The following is a 15,637-nucleotide window of genomic DNA, read 5'->3' as shown; positions in this document are numbered from 1 at the left end:
CAATTAATGTGAAGTTATTAAGAAAATGGCTTTGTAACTTCCATGAGGTGGCACCCATGATGATGTGGAGTAACATCATTGGTCCACTTCAATGCCAACTCACCAATGAGGTGGCATAAAGTCAAGTCAAACTTGACTTTTAATCTTCCTCTCAAGTCAAGTCAAACTTGACCAAATCTCTTCCATGGTTGATCGAATCCAACCATTTGATTCAAGCCAACTTAATATAATGAATCTAATTCATTTAATTAAATTGATTCAATGAGTCAAAATCTAAATTAGACTCATTGAACACATGAATCAACTTGAGTCGAACTCAAGTTAGCCCAATTAGGATTACTCTTAATCCAATTTGACTCATCAAATGAATCTAATCCTCTTGGTTCATCATATGAACCTAATCTCCATCTAATTGTCCTAAGTGTGTGACCCTATAGGTTCTTGTAACGTTGGCAATGCCCTAACCCCATTTAGGAGCATAAGTAATGAGTGGTATCTAGCAACACATCATTATTACCCAAGTTACAAGAAATGTCGAGATCCAACATCACCTTGTGACTACTAATTGTGACTCCTCACAATATATGACAAGTGTCCTTCTATCCTAGACATCTAGATTGGTCAATGTGAGGCATATACCGTGTCATCCTCTGACCAATCTAAATCTTGAACTCCAAGTAGACTCACTAAATCAAATGAGCTCAATATCCCATATTGACTCATTTGGGCATGACCATGCACTTCGTGGTCTCACTCTATCAAGAATACCGATGTCTCTCCCGTCATATAGGAGGGATAGATCCCATCTACATCACTCACATCCCTCTGCATAATTTGTTATATACCCAGTAATCGCCTTTATAGTCCACCCAGTTACGGGTGACGTTTGACGAAACCAAAGTACATAACTCCTTATGTAGGGATCTATGGTGACTTCAGGTCTAAGGACTAGTAGTCATACTAATAGCCACATGAGAAAGTATATGACACTCATATAACAATCCATGATACTTTCTCATGGCGGGTCATTCAGTATACATTCTCTAATGTATACCCATGTGTCAACTTGATATCTCTATATCCATGACTTGTGAGATCAAGTCATCGAGTTGACCTACATGCTAGTCTTATTGCATTAACATTGTCCCTGAATGTTAATACTCGACTAGGAATGATTAAGAGTAGTGTTCCCTATATCATCTCACTATCGGTTCAACTAACCGATTGATATAGGTGAGAACCATATACTCAAGGACATTATTATACTTAGTTTATTTGGCACAAATACAAGTAAGTATAATAATCAAAATCCAAATGCCTTTATTTATATAGAATATGATACAATAAGTCCAAAATACAATCATCAAATGATTGGCTCTAGGGCTCTAGCTAACAATATCAGGCTCAACATGGGCCTAATCTTGTATGATATCAGGTCCAATGTGGGCCTAATTGGTTGGTACCTCACCTTCTTTTTTCAATTGATCACAATCAAATTTTTTATTCTGATATCTAAAACCTGAGACTATATCTGTGTTCTATAAACTAAAAACTTGCTATAGATTGTTATTTGTGAATTAGTTTAGAATTTCAAATAGGCTAGGTCGAACAATAGATATGGGATAATTTAAATTGGTGGTTGTTATTTTTGTAAATTTAAATGCGCCAGGGTGTTAGTCATTACAAGAACAGAATATTCCACTTATTTGAAATTATAAATATACAATTTACAATTTAAAGTTTTTGTTAGTCATTATTTTATGGCCAAGGCTAAATCTATATGCTCTCATTTCAACTTGTATAAAGTCTGTTGATCGCTGAAACATCAAACTCTCTACATAGTGCATCATAAAAATAGCACAATATAACCTACAAGAAAACAATATTAAACTTGTAAGAGTCTATTTTGAGGTAAAGATGATGGAACATAAACCAATACTTACAATTTTCTTTATGTCAGGCCATTTACTTGAATCGATTTAAACTCTCTCCCGGAGATAGGTGCTAAACCATGATGCCATATGTGATAGTATGACTAGTTTAGCTCCTTAAAAAATGACACCTACACATAAATGACATTAGTAACTAATACATATCCAATGCTTATTGTGTGTGTGTGTATAATACTTACAGTTTTATTAAAAATAGCAGTATGATTTTTTGTGATGCCGATAGAGTTATAATGAATTATATAACCTTCCTTTAGGTCTATGACCATTAGATGTCAATGATCATCTTCATTATTTAGTGGACAGAAAATATATATAATGGGTTTGTCGTCATTAGTTTTAGCACTCTGTTTTAATGCATCCACGTGCATCATTCCAAACATTTCCTATGTAAATAAGATAAATTTTTAGTTTACTACATCCGTTATATATAAAAATAAGATCAGGTGTTCAAATACTTACTTGAAATCCAACCCCACAAAATATGGATGGGTAGTATGGTGAGTTAGAGGTTTTGGCTTCATTAGCTAGAATAGTCCAATAAGTATTTATGCAACCCCCATTGGTGTATTAAGTCTAATAAAATATTGTCATAAAAGATTGTATATCTAAAGAGAAAGTATCATTAGACCATTTTGGAAGCAGGACAACCTTACATAATCAGTCAAAAAACAAAATAAATAAGTTAGCACTATTAATTATTATTCAACTCCAATCATCATCACTAGTTTATATGATTATGCAATTACACTACCAACTAACTTACTTTAACTGACTCAGCTTTAATATTGCATCTACTATCACACCATCTTTATTCTTCTTAAAAAATATCTTCGCTTGCTGAAAAAATTTAAATTCTAATATGTCAATAAGGATTACAAAGTAACGACTTGGTCTTGATCTTTTTAAGTTCACCACATTTTATTTCTATATATGATGAACATGTGTCTTTAGTCTTTGATGGGGCAGGAGCGTCTGGTTCTACATCCTTAACAATTTGTTTGCCTTTTTTTTACACTCAGTTATTTGTTTTCTCTGAGTTCTCTTTCTTTTGGGGCCTAGTCCAAAATTAGTTGCTAGTCTTGGTGGATTAGGTTCTATGTCCTCTTTATCTATGATAGGGGATGTTTGTGACTCTTTTGAGACCTTTCTTTGGAGGATTTTTTTTGGAGATCTTTGATTTTATTTTCAGCATCGGCTATGATTTTGTCTTTTGCAATTAAAATTTTGTTGTCCATAAGAACATTGCCAGTGTAAGCAATTTTGCCATTCCTATCCTATAAGTCATGAAGGTGACTTATTTGAAGAATTTTTTTCTTTAAGCATACTCTCCATTTCAGCAATTAAAATATCCTTTGTTGTTATCATCTATGATTGTTGCCATGTTGCTATTAGCATCCTCCAAACTTTTAACAGCTCTCTGTAATTGTTGCTTTAAATTTTCAATTTGTTCTCCCTTTTCCTTGTACTGACTACAGTCTACCATCTTTAGCCACTGTAGTATACCTTCATGCCCTTGTTGTGAAGATCCTTGACCAACCAACTCAAGGGTTTGAGTTGGAGGAGCCCAGTTTGGTAGTAAATCCAACTCTAACTCTTCCTGAATTAGATCTACAACAATTTTATCTATAGTCATCCAAAAATTTCACTACTAAATCGCATGCTCTAGTATTATGGTTAGTAGTAGTATTATTAATTTTATCCCATTATCATATTATTTGATGAGTTCTTTTAGAATTTTAGTTTTTGATGATACAAGGCCCGAAAGGAGAGGATGGGAATATCGAGGTAAAGGCTATTTTTATAAAATGTGTTCTTGAGCTTACTTTTCGTGCCTTCGGAAAAAAAATTAGTAAGATTGGATAGCACATTTATTTTAAAAAAATAACAACTTTTGTACACACATTTCCCCCCCCCCCCCCCCAAATAAGCCTTAATTTTGAAAAATTAAAGTGGGTTAATGGTTGGACTTTTGACCAGTACTTTCATAAGTATCGTGTAGCAACTATTTACATATTATATAAAGCTTAAAATAACCTAGCCTCCTCGGATACAAACCTAGAACCCTTGGCCGCCACCCCTAAGCTTTTCCCATCAATTTTCATGCTTGGAATTCAGAGATCCAAGGGTGCTCGTGTGTTCCCCAGCCTCCTTTACCGCCTCGTGACGTCGTGGTTGTAAGATATCCAAGTGAAGGCAAGTACAAAGTTTTCTCTAGGCACCATTCATCCATAGTTACTGTATGTTATGATTTATGCATTTCCTTTCATTTCAGACATAATAGAATGTTAAAGTTGATGTTTCATGGTACTCCTTCCATGTCAAGGCTGCCTAGGGTCCCCAAAAATATGCTAGATTGCTGCCTGTGCCCAACCAGTAAGTTGGTTTGAGACATACATGCTATTTTCTTGGGTATGCATGATTAGGATCTAGTCCAGGTGATAGTCCACCGAGTTAGGATTGTGTGGGTTCAAACGGAGGTCGATTTGGCTTAGAAATGAATAAGTTATGAATTTATTTGGTGAGTGTGCGCTGGTTTGCTGCCTGTGTACGACCAGTAAGTTGGTTTGAGTCGTACATGCTGTTTTCATGGGTCTTCACAGTTAGGATCAAGTCCAGGTGATAGTCCTTCGAGTTTGGATCGTGTGGGTTCAAACAGAGGTCGATTTATCTTAGAAATGAATCAGTTATGAATTTATTTTGTGAGTGTGTGCTGGTTTGATGCCTGTGCACGACTAGTAAGTTGGTTTGAGTTGTACATGTTGTTTTCTTGGTTTTGCATGGTTAGGATCAATTCCAGGTGATAGTCCTTCGAGTTAGGATTGTGTGGGTTCAAACTGAGGCCGATTTGACTTCGAAATGATTCAGGTATGAATTTATTTGGTGAGGGTGCGCTGGTTTGCTGCCTGTGCGCGACCAGCAAGTTGGTTTGAGTTGTACAGGCTGTTTTCTTGGGTCTGCACGGTTAGGATCAAGTCCAGGTGATAGTCCTTCGAGTTAGGATTGTGTGGGTTCAAACGGAGGTCGATTTGGCTTCGAAATGAATCAGTTATGAATTTATTTGGTGAGGGTACGCTGGTTTGCTGCCTGTGCACGACCAGCAAGTTGGTTTGAGTCGTACATGCTGTTTTCTTGGGTCTTCACGGTTAGGCTAAAGTCCAGGTGATAGTCCTTCGAGTTAGGGTCGTGTGGGTTTAAACGGGGTGTGATTCGGCTTAGAAATGAATAAGTTATGAATTTTACGGTAAGACCACTCAACTGCGTATTGTCAGGGCAGAATTGAGCAAAACGAGTTTTCAGGTTCCTAAGGGCAGCCGATTTACATGGAATATTTTGATTGTCAAGCATGTCTTATGATGTTCCAGTAGTTATTTCAAAACTTTAGTTTGAGAAAAAAAAAAGGTTTGAGATTTGAGGCGAGGAAAAATAATTTTTTTGTTTGATAAGGTGACATGAATGTAGTGTTCTTTGACGGATATGGGGCCAAGAGTCGTCTCGTTTAGCCATATCAAATTGACACAGTGGACATCAGACAAGCACCGGGGTGCCCTACACTTGACAGGTACGGATTCCAGAAAAGTACTAGGATGCCATACCAGCTTGGTTACCATGGTTTGATAGAGCTTGATCAAGCGACATGAGATTGAGTGGTAAAAATCTGGAAGTTGAGTTCTTAAGAAAATTAGTTGAGCAAGTTCATTCATGTCTTTTGGTTCATAAACATTTACTTGAGTTCGTTTAGTTTATATTGTATGTGTTTATATATGTGGTACTTGTTGAGTCTTAAGACTCACTGCGGTTGTTTGGTGCAGGAGAGCATGAGCCAGAGGTAGAGGGGAAGGATGCTTGAGCGGATTGTATTGTAGCAAGGCACTGAACCTAGTGACCCTTACGTTTTTCACATGATTTTCTTTTGGAGTTGTTGAGGGAGGTTAAAATAAAAAGACATGTTTTCTTTTGCTTCTTTACGGTTGTCGGATTAGTTTGAGTTTTGACTGGTTCTACATTGGGTTCAAATACTTATAAACTAAATAAATTATTTTTAAAATTGTTTTCATTTTCTGTTATTTATTTGTGATGGGATGAAATTTAACATTTTCTATATATCCGTCCAAATCACTGTTCATGTGAACAGTGATGTGAATAGTAAGGGTAAAAAAAACTATTTATTCATTTAAAACTTTAGGGGTTTATAGTTGGTATCAGAGCAAGGTCCTGGTTTGGGTTGTGCCTACCACTGGATGCAGAAAACTCAAGGAGTCACGGCCCAAAGTCTATGAGTTTTAGCCTTTTATATCTCTATTAGATGGTTGAGCTATATTAAATGGTTCTTGATGTTGAGTATTTTGTAACGTTGATTTTGTTGATTTCCTTATTATATGATGCTTTGTTGATGATATGATGGTATGTATATATTTATTTTATCTGAGCAGGGGTTATGATATATCCCCAGATGCCTCCTAGACGTCGGAATACACCGCCGCCATTGAGCATGTGTTAGCTGGCCTAGCTCATTTACTTCGTCAGAATGCCGACACCTCTCAGGTGGCGAGGATTGAGATGTCATATGAGAAATTTCGTAAGATGGGCCCCCCAAAGTTCACTGGCTCTACTAATCCATTGTTTGCAGAGGGATGGGTCAGATCCTTGGAGACGATTTTCCGTTACATGAGACTGGAGGATGTAGCCAGAGTTAGTTCCGCTACCTTCCAGTTGAAGGATGTTGCTGCCCTTTGGTGGGAAGGGCTGAAAGGACTGTGAATATGGAGACTCTGACCTGGGAGGAGTTCAAAAAGATTTTCTACGATAAATACTTTACACCAGATGTTCAAGCACGGCCAAAGAGGGAGTTTAGGAATCTCCGACAAAGAGATATGTCTGTGGCGGAGTACGTTAAGAAGTTTGATAGGAGCTGCCACTTTTTTCCCCTCATTGTTGATAACCCCGTGGAGAAATTACAGTATTTTCTGGATAGCTTGAGTCCCGCTATTCGCAGGGATGTGTTTGTTGGAATGTATACTAAAAGCCTAGCTTTTTGTATAAACATTTATTTAGAAATAAGAATCACATTGGTCAAATGTCTACATTTATGCTAAGTGTAGTTGTCTATTTAATTTATATTATCGATAACATAGTGTGAGGAGACACACAGAAGATCATGTTATCAGATCCTTATAAATTATAAATAGTAGCTCACAACCAAGATGGAATGGACAAATCATTGGAGTGAATTTGGTATTAGTTTATCTAGACTATAAAAATTACACTAATACACTATGAGTGTATTGAGTAGGGTCATTTGAGGTAGTTTCTTTTTATACTAACTATATAAGAGAACAAAACCTCTATTATTATGGAAGTACGTGCTCTTAATCGTGATGTAATAACAAGCATGTATATTTAATATTTATTTCTTTAATTTATCAAAGGGTGCGATTTAGCTCGTTAAATCAATAGGCCGATAAGTTGGGGAATGATATCATTTATATGGTGTGTTGTTGATTATAGAATGAAACTGTGTCCTAGTAAACTAGGTTGATGATGTCCCCTTGAGGAGCTCATAAGGATTGTCATGTAAACCCTGCAGGTGGTCCTAGTCCGACATGACAAAGAAGTTGAGTGGTACTACTCTTGGAGCTAGATATTAATTAAGTGAGTTGTCAGTAACTCATTTAATTAGTGGGCATTCTATATCTTAAACACAGGGAGATTAATACACTCATAATAAGAAGGAGTCCATAATGTAATTTGTGATTGGCGTGATAGTTCAATAATAACTCTTTAGTGGTATGAGTTATTATTGATGAACTTGAGCTGGGTGTTCGGGGCGAACACAGGAAGCTCAAGCTCATCGGGAGACCAAAACCAATTTCTCCTCTCGGTCCCTGTTGTAGCCTCTATAAAACCTTGTATCCATTAAATCCACTTCTTATCCAAGTAATGGGTCAAACACAACCTTTATTGGAGCAAGGGGGTCGGCCAAGCATAGGCTTGGAGGCCAAGTAGTGGCCGATCAAACCATGCTTGGTGTCCAAGCATGGGGTCGGCCACATAGGATTAAAGGGAGATTTTATTTTTGTTAAAATCTTTCCTTTTGTAGTCATTCTGAAAGGGATTTAAAAGAGAAATTTTATTTTTAAAATTTCCTTTTATAGTCATCTTCATGGTTTTAAAAAGAGAGTTTTAGATTTTAAAAGCTTTCCTTTTATAGCTATCTACAAAAGATTAAAGAGAGATTTTAATTTTGTTAAAATCTTTTCTTATTTATAGTTATCTATAATGTTTAAAAAAAATAATTTTTGATAAAACTCTCCTTTTTTGTAACCATGATTTAAAAAGAGAAGTTTTAATTAATCTTTCCTTTTTTGTCTACATGTTTTAAAAAAGAGAGATTAATTTTTAAAACTTTCCTTTATTGACATGTGCAATAGGAAATATTAAAAGAGAGATTTTAATTGTTATTAAAATTTCCTCTTTTAAAGGGAGGCCACAAATAAGGAAGTTTTAATTATGTTTAAAACTTTCCTTTTTGTAGACATCATGGTTTAAAAGGATGCATTAATTTTTTGTTGTAAAAATTTTTCCTTTTTAGACTCCATGATGTGGCCGACCATAGGAAGAAGAAAAGGAAGTTTTAATTAAATTTTCCTTTTTTACTAAGATCAAGGATTATAAAAGAGATGGAGAGGGTGCCTCATGAGATAATATAACCTAGGAAGTCTCCTCTCTTCATTGTGTGGCCGACACACTTATTTGTTTTTTTAAGGGCCGGCGGCACACAAGCCTTGATTCCTTGGTGGTCGAATCTCTTCCATGCTTTTCTCTTTTGTTTTCTTCCTTTGAAGTCAGTGGTTCTTCAAACTTCATCATCTTGGTGCTCGGTTGTTTGGAGAGGAAGAAGAAGAGAATAAAATTTCCTATTTTGGCATCCCTTGATGGCTCAAGAGTCTTGGAGAAGAAGAAGTGGTCCCGATGGAATTCATCTTGGTAGATCGTCGCTCACACGACGTCCAAGAGGAGGTGAGGAATATAACAGAAGATCAAGAGGACTTTAGCTACAAAGAAAGGTATAACTAGTTGTTTTATTCTGCATCATGCTAGTTTTTTTTGTATGAATTTTGAATTACCAAATACAAGAGGCTAACGATTCTAGGCAATCGAATTTATGTTTCGATTTTGTGTTTCTTTTTTATTCGATCTTGTGATTCGATTGTTCTTAATGGTTAAACCTATGGTTACTATAAGGAGATTAAATATTGAATTTCGTTGAAAGGATTTGTCTAGGAAGTGGTGGATGATCCTATACCCAAGAAGGCCTCGTGCCTCCCCATGTTTAACCTAGAAGCCGATCTCTGAAATAAATATTTAATTAACTTTGTAACATGGGTGGATTTGGATTAATAATGTTAAACATCGTTTGCAATCCAAGTCTAAACCTCTAAGAAAAGATAAGTTGAATTTGGAATCAATAATATTAAGTTCTGTTTGTGATTCCAAATTTAATTTCTAAAGAACACGATAGGTTGTTAGGAAAGGTTCGGGACTTGTACAAAATTTTTATACAGGGGAACCAGTACGATATTCCGAGTAGCAACCAACAATTGATATCAGAGCTAGGATATTGCCTCTGTGTGTTTGGTTTTTCAGTTTAATTATGCACATGTCATACATATTTTAGGCAGGATAATAGTAGGATGTGCAAATAGATTAACTCTGTGGTTGCAAGTATCCTAGATCCAACTATTATATCCCTAATGTGATTGTGTGTGATTAGACCCTCGGACATGTCGAGGGCATTTTATGTGTGTGCATGATTGTATGTATTACATACAGCAGGAGTTGTATTAGTTTTAGGATTTTACATTTTTGTTTCGATCTAGATTACATGTACATTCCCTTGTGGAATATAGGATCGATAAATGTAAAATTCTATTTTTTTCGTGGATCATATTCTTGTGAGGCATGATACTATTTGAGGACCAGAGGTGCAGCGGAATAAAAAGCAAGATAGATGTGACGACTAGACCAGATTGTGGTGGCTAAAGATGGCAGCAGCTAGAGTTGACAGCACACGGAGGACAGTGATGGAAGAGACTATAATAGTTGAAAAATTGATTTTCCATATTTATTGCTTTTATTTGCTGTGATGTGTGTGTGTGGATGTTAAAATCCTCATCTTAAATAACTAAGTGGGAGAGGGATTTATAAATAAATTCCACGGTCTCTATTACTAGTTTGTAAGTGATGCAAACAAACTTGCGTGTTGGCTCTTAGTGCCTTCCTCCACAACGGATGAGTTTGTTTGTAGATCACTAGATCAAACTTCCTAAGTAGATGATTATAGGAAATTATTTAGGAGCGTGTGATCTTCTCCAACTGAAGGGGCACAATCCTATTTAATGGACTAAGTATCAAGTAATGGTACACTTAGGCACATTTAATAGTATCCTCCCCAACAGAGTCACTGCTATTATTTGTGTGACCGAAGGAAAACCAACTATTAATTTGTCATAAAGCTAGGTGAATCCCTCTCTTACAAATGTTTAAATTTGTATACGCCCACACTAACGTGGCATACATAATTCACGGTATTTGAGGTAATTTTATTTGTCATAAAATTAGGTTGAAAAAATAATAAAATTAATGAGTAAAGCTCCTCATACAAATGTTTGCATTTGTATACGTCCACACTAACATGGCATACATATAATTCATGGTGTTTGAGGTAATTTAAGGTTGATAAGATAATTAATGGTAAGACCCTCCTCTTACAAATGTTTGAATTTGTATACGTCCACACTAACGTAGCATACAAAATTCACGGTGTTTGAGATGTTGGTGAATTTATGATAATGTTTTGAGGAATCAATATTATTTTAAATTCTAAAGTTTTGACCAAATATTTGATCGAAGATAGTCCAACTATTAATTTTATTTGTCATAAAGATAGGATGACAAAGATAATAAAATTAATGGATAAAATCTCCTCTTACAAATGATTGAATTTGTATACATCCACACTAACGTGGCATACAAAATTCACGGGGATTTTGAGGTGTCGGTCTTGACTAAATATTTTTGTGATTCTTAGGATTTCAAATGTTTTTCAATCCCCTAGATGTTAGAGAATACACTTACTAGTCCCAAATTATAATGATTAGAAACAAAACTTGGACACTAAGGTGGATTGTCCTCTCATAAATGAGAACAAAAAAGGTGTATTTTATCATTAGTTGTTGAAACATGTTTAGTGGTGTTATCTACCAGTACCTGGTGTGTAGATACGGGAGCCACTGATCATGTCTGCAATTCATTACAGGGGTTCCAGGAAACCCGACAACTATATGAAAGGGAAAATACCGTCTACATGGGCATTGCTGTAAAAGTAGCAACTGTTGCAGTGGGAGATGTTTATCCTTTGATAGGAATAAAACATTGATTGTCTTTACGTACCAAGTTTTAGAAAGAACTTGATTTCAGTTTCTAAAACTATTTAAGGATGGATATTCTGTTTATTTTGATGATAAAGTTGTTATCAAGAAAAATAGGAAAGTTATCTGTTCTGGTACACAATACTACCACAATGCAACAAAAGGAAATTAATAACGCATCTTCTAATTTTAATAAGAGAAATTAACCTTCAGAAATGAACCAAACATATCTTTGGCACCTAAGGCTAGGTCATATTAACTTGAGTAGGACTTAAAGGTTAATAGCCGATGGACTTTTGGGTTCATTGGTGGTGGAAAACTTTCCAACCTGTTAGTCATGCTTGGAAGGGAAAATGGCCAAGATGCTTTTAAGACTAAGAGGTATAGAGCCAAACACGTGTTGAAGTTGGTTCATTCTGATTTGTACCTAGGACTATCCAGGCAAGAGGTGGTTTCGAATATTTCATCTCTTTTAGATGACTATTCGAGATACGGGTACATTTACATGATGCGCAGCAAGTCTGAGTGCTTTGATGAGTTCAAAGAGTGCAAGGCTGATGTGGAGAAACATCATGGTAAAAGTTTCAAGACACTACGGTAAGATCGTAGTGGCAAGTACTTCTTAGGAGAGTTTAGGAGTCACTTATCAGAACTCTGGGATTCAATCCCAACTGACTGCACCTGGTATACCCCAACAAAATGGTGTGGCAGAATGAAGGTGTAGGACTCTTATGAAAATAGTTAGATTAATGATGAGTTATTAAGAATTACCAAATTCGTTTTGGGAATATGCTCTAGAAACATTCTGAATATGGTACCTTCTAAGTCAATACCCTCTACTCCCAAAGAATTGTGGAATGGGCATAAGCCTAGTCTGAAGCATATTCGAATTTGGGGTAGTCCAGCACGTGTGCTAAAGGGAGACACTGATAAGTTGGAATCACGTACAGAAGTTCGCCTGTTTGTGGATAAAGGAACAAAAGGTGATTTGTTTTATAATCCTAAAAATCAGAAGATCATTGTTAGCACCAATGTTTGATTTTTAGATTATGTAATGAATCATAAGCCCATGAGTGAAATTGTTCTAGAAGAAATTAGAGAGGACACGTCTAGTCTAGTACCAACAGTACAAGATGAAATATCACAAGAAACTGTAATACGTGTCACAAATGATGCACAGTTACAGACAGTGCCTCGTCATAGTGGGAGGGTTGTGAGGCAACCTGAAAGATTCATGCTTTTAGGAGTCTTCAAACTTGATCCCTGGTGAACATGAACCTGATCCCCGGATATATGATGAAGCACTCCAAGATAAAGATGTAGTATCTTGGCAAAGAGCGATGAATTTTGAAAAGAATCTATGTATTCTAATAAGGTCTGGGAGCTTATAGAACCACCAAATGGTGTAAAAGCCATTGGATGAAAGTGGATGATCTACAAAAGGAAAAGAGGGACAGATGGGAAGGTGGAAACCTTCAAAGCAAGGCTTATTGCGAAGGGGTACACTCAGAAAGAGGGAATCGATTATGAGAAAACTTTTTTGTTGGTAGCCATGCTTAACTCTATCCGAATACTTTTATCTATTGCCGCTCATATGGATTATGAGGTTTGGCAAAATGGATGTCAAGACAGCTTTCCTTAATGGAATGCTTGAAGAAAACATCCATATGAAGCAACCAGAGGAGTTTATTGCAAATGACAAAGAGCATCTAGTGTGTAAGCTCAATTGGTCGATTTATGGACTGAAGCAAGCTGCAAGGTCTTGGAACATCCGATTTAATGAAGTAATCCAGTCATATGGATTTATTCAGTGTCCAGATGAGTCTTGTGTATACAAGAAATGTGATGGAAACGTGGTGGTATTTCTTGTACTATACGTAGATGACATTTTGTTAGTTGGAAACAATATCAAAGTGTTTTCGGAAGTAAGGGTATGGTTGTCCAAGCAATTCGATATGAAGGACTTGGGAGAATGTGCACATATTCTCGGGATCAAAGTAATAAGGGATCACAAGAAAAGAATGTTGTGCTTATCCCAAGCTTCATATATCGATACAACCCTAGCTCGTTTTAGCATACAAGACTTCAAGAAAGGTTTTCTACCTTTTAGGCATGGTGCCATCAAGGGATGCCAAAATAGGAAATTTTCTTCTCTTCTTCTTCCTCTCCAAGCAACTGGCCACCAAGATGATGAAGCTTGAAGAACCGCCGGCCTCAAAGGAAGAAAACAAAAGAGAAGAGCATGGAAGAGATTCGGCCACCAAGGAATCAAGGCTTGTGTGCCGCCGGCCCTTAAAGAAACAATAAGGGTGCCGGCCACACAATGAAGAGAGGAGAAAGCCTAGGTTGTGTTATCTCATGAGGCACCCTCTCCATCGCTTTTATAATCCTTGATCTTGACAAAAAATGAAAGTTTAATTAAAACTTCCTTTACTTCTTCCTATGGTCGGCCACATCATGGATTCTAAAAAGGAAAAATTTTTACAACAAAAAATTAAAGCTTCCTTTTAAACCATGATGTCTACAAAAAAAATATTTTAAACATAATTAAAACTTCCTTATTTGTGGTCTCCCTTTAAAAGTGGAAATTTCAATAACAATTAAAATCTCTCTTTTAAAATTTCCTATTGCACATGGCAATAAAGGAAAGTTTTAAAAATTAATCTCTCTTTTTTAAAACATGTAGATAACTTCAAAAAAGAAAAGATTAATTAAAACTTCTCTTTTTAAATCATGGTTACAAAAAAGAAGAGTTTTATCAAATATTAAAATCTTTTTTTAAACATTATAGACAACTACAAATAAGAAAAGATTTTAACAAAATTAAAATCTCTCTTTAATCTTTTGTAGATAGCTATAAAAGGAAAGATTTTAAAAACTAAAACTCTCTTTTCAAAACCATGAAGATGACTATAAAAGGAAATTTTAAAAATAAAATTTCTCTTTTAAATCCCTTTCATGAATGACTACAAAAGGAAAGATTTTAACAAAAATAAAATATCTCTTTAATCCTATGTGGCAGACCCCATGCTTGGACACCAAGCATGGTTTGGCCGGCCACTACTTGGGCTCCAAGCCTATGCTTGGTCGGCCCCCTTTCTCCAAGCAAGGTTGTGTCCGACCCATTACTTGGATAAGAAATGGACTTAGTGGATACAAGATTTTATAGAAGCTACAATAGGGACCGAGAGGAGAAATTGGTTTTAGTCTCTCGATGAGCTTGAGCTTCCTGTGTTCGCCCCGAACACCTCTCAAGTTCATCAATAATAACTCATACCACAAAAGAGTTATTATCGAACTACAGCACCAATCCCAAATTACATTATGGACTCCTTCTTATTATGAGTGCATTAATCTCCCTGTGTTTAAGATATAGAATGCCCACTAATTAAATGAGTTACTGACAACTCATTTAATTAATATCTAGCTCCAAGAGTAGTACCACTCAACTTCATTGTCATGCCGGACTAGGTCCACCTACAGGGTTTACATGACAATCCTTATGAGCTCCTCAAGGGGACATCATCAACCTAGTTTACTAGGACACAATTTCATTCTATAATCAATAACACACCATATAAATGATAACATTTCCCAACTTATCGGGCCTATTAATTTAACGAGCTAAATCACACCCTTTGATAAATTAAAGAAATAAATATTAAATATACGTGCTTGTTATTATATCATGATTAAGAGCACGCACTTCTATAATAACAGAGATTTTGTTCTCTTATATAGTCAGTATAAAAAGAAACTACCTCAAATGGTCCTGCTCAATATACTCATAGTGTACTAGTATACTTTTATCGTCTAGATAACCTAATATCAAATTACACTACAACCACTCCAATGGTTTGTCCATTCCATCTTAGTTGTGAGCTACTATTTATAATTTATAAGGATCTGATAACATGATCTTCTATGTGTCTCCTCACACCATGTTATCTACAATATAAATTAAATTGACAACTACACTTAGCATAAATGTAGGCATTTGACCAATGTGATTCTTATTTCTAAATAAATATTTATACAAAAAGCTAGGCTTTTAGTATATATTCCAACAATCTCCCACTTATACTAAAAGACTATGCTGCCATATACCCTGTCATACATCTTATTCCCATCCCCTCAATATGCCCATTAAAAGCTCTTGCCTTAAGGGCCTTAGTGAAAAGATCCAGGTTATCCGCTGATGCAATCTAGGCGACAACAACTTCTTCTCGTTATAGGATGTCTCGTATTGGGTGGTAC

The 15,637-nt window shown here is 35.9% G+C and overlaps 1 long non-coding RNA gene across 1 annotated transcript; it reads left to right on the top strand.

The window, feature by feature from the left end:
* The first annotated feature begins 4,151 nt into the window (after positions 1-4,151).
* Positions 4,152-6,006, top strand: LOC122012117. The gene is made up of 2 exons (XR_006120130.1): positions 4,152-5,511; positions 5,762-6,006. It is a non-coding gene; the product is annotated as an uncharacterized LOC122012117 (long non-coding RNA).
* The last annotated feature ends 9,631 nt before the right edge of the window (positions 6,007-15,637 follow it).

Source organism: Zingiber officinale, chromosome 8A (assembly GCF_018446385.1).
Source record: "Zingiber officinale cultivar Zhangliang chromosome 8A, Zo_v1.1, whole genome shotgun sequence".
In the NCBI taxonomy this organism is placed as follows: Eukaryota; Viridiplantae; Streptophyta; class Magnoliopsida; order Zingiberales; family Zingiberaceae; genus Zingiber; species Zingiber officinale.
This window is presented reverse-complemented; position numbering and strand designations above follow the sequence as displayed.